Source organism: Myotis brandtii, unplaced genomic scaffold, assembly GCF_000412655.1.
Source record: "Myotis brandtii unplaced genomic scaffold, ASM41265v1 scaffold667, whole genome shotgun sequence".
Taxonomy (NCBI): domain Eukaryota; kingdom Metazoa; phylum Chordata; class Mammalia; order Chiroptera; family Vespertilionidae; genus Myotis; species Myotis brandtii.
Window position 1 is genome coordinate 17,908 of NW_005370593.1, and position 2,234 is coordinate 20,141.

Sequence of the window (2,234 nt, forward strand, 5' to 3'; positions counted from 1 at the left end):
GGAGCTTCAGTAACCTATGGAACTGGAAGGGAGAATGGTGCTGTAGGGAAGTGTGTAGCTAAGATAAGAAGGGTTGTATTAAAGCTGTTGGAGAAGATATTGGATGCCTGGTCCAGCTGCCAGGACTACCTTGTGGAAGTTACAGTAGGAGGTCTGGAGGTTATTCTCTGGAGATAAACTAGGGGATAACCAGGAGCAGTTGAAGATCCAAAACATGGAGATTAAGTGATCATATGCAGTCTGAGAACCCTACCCCTTTCCCCACAAGGCTTCTGGAATAGCTGTGGCCTTCCATATGAGTTTGGAAGTTCCTTCTTTAAGGAAACTGACACGTTCAAAAGGAAAAATGCCAAGATTGCAGGCACTGGGGTTCTTTACATGGTGCACCTGGACTAGTCAACGATGAAATTCAGTCAGCAGCCTGATTTATGCACTTATAACTTTGAATCCGCTTAACCAAAATGGACAAAGATTACAAGATAGCTGATGAAATAGCTAACATAGAAGGTAGGTACCAGATGAAAACAACAGAATATGGCTACTTAGAAGAAACAGACTAAAGAGAAGAAAAGTAAAAACAGAAGCATATTACTCTTACTAACCATCAGAGAGAACAAACATTGCATTTAGAAACAGGAATAGGATAGAATAAAAAGAACATTTAGAGAACAAAAAAGGTCTTAAAATTAAGACTATAATAAAAATGAGAAAGTGAATCAACAGAAGAGTTAGAGTAAAAATTTGCGGCAAACTCCTAAACAGTGAAGAAGAAAAAAATAAGAAAGCAAATGGCGTGCAAATTCCAACATCAAAATAGCAATGCCAGAATTGGAACAAAGAGAAGATAAAATAAGTCAATGAAGTTATTACAAAATTTTCCAGAATGGAAGGGTACGTTTTCAGATTAGAAGCCCACTGAGAACCCAACACATTGAACAATGTTATTCATACCACATCACACACATCAGTGGGAAAATTCAGAACATCCAGAGAAGGTTACATGCAAACACCATAAAAATGTTTCAATATCACTGAATAACAAACCCAGAAGCTATATGACAATGAAGAAATAGCCTCAAATTCTGAAGTCAAATTACTTTTTCCCTAGAATTTCCCATAAAACATCAATCAGGTGGAGAATGAAATAAAAACATTATAGAAATTCAAGGTCCCTCCAAATTTATCTTTCATATACCCTTTCTCAGCAAACTACCAGAAGATGTGCTTCATCAAAATGAGGGAATAAACCAAAAATGAGAACACCTGGGACAATATGGGCACGATTCTGGCACTGTATTTCTAGTCATTCTAAAGAGACCAGCTGAGTATAATTAACCTCGGTGGAACCGTCATTCTTGCTGGTGAGATATACAACAAATATGGTTCATTTTGGAGAAGGAGGAAGAGGAGAAGTGATGCTACTAACATGAATGGCAGCACTGAAGCTGGAATCTCTATAAATATCAACTTCTTGGAAAAAGCCTTTTGATCCTCAGGGACCAGTTTCCCAACCTTGACGCTACTGGCATTAGGGACCTGAAAAGTCATTCTTGGTGGTGGTGGGGACAAGCTATCCTGTGTATTGTAGAATATCTAGTAGCACCTCTGGCCTCAACCTCTTAGATGCCAGTAGCATACCCACTCGTGACAACTACAAATATCTAAAGATATCAATTGTCCTTTAAGGGTGTTAAATCACTTCTGGCTAAGAACCAGTGCTATAGAGCAATTAAAGAATAAGATAATTTTTATGATAAAAAGTATCTATGTAACATAGACAGTCCTCGACTTACAATGATTCAAATTACACATTCAGTAGAAACCAGCTAGGGTAAGCTATGATGTTCGGTAGCTTAGGTGTATTAAATGCATTTTAACTAGTGATATTTTCAATTTACAATGGGTTTATCAGGATGTAACCTCATCATAGGTCAAGGAACATCCGTATATCCAACACTCATACCACCCATGCTTATATATGTCAGGCAGTCTCTGGAGGGTTACAAAAGGGGTACTAGTAATCACTGCTTCCCTTGAAGGTTGAAAGGGAGACTTATTCTTAATTCTTTACTTGTTTTAAAAGAATTGTGTGTCATAAACATGCATTCTTTTTCCCTGAAAATGTATAAAAGTCTTAAAACAAAATTACAAATGAGTATATCATCTTATGCAATTAATCTTCTAGGAATTTGACCTTCTAAAGTATATATATATATATATATATACTTATGCAT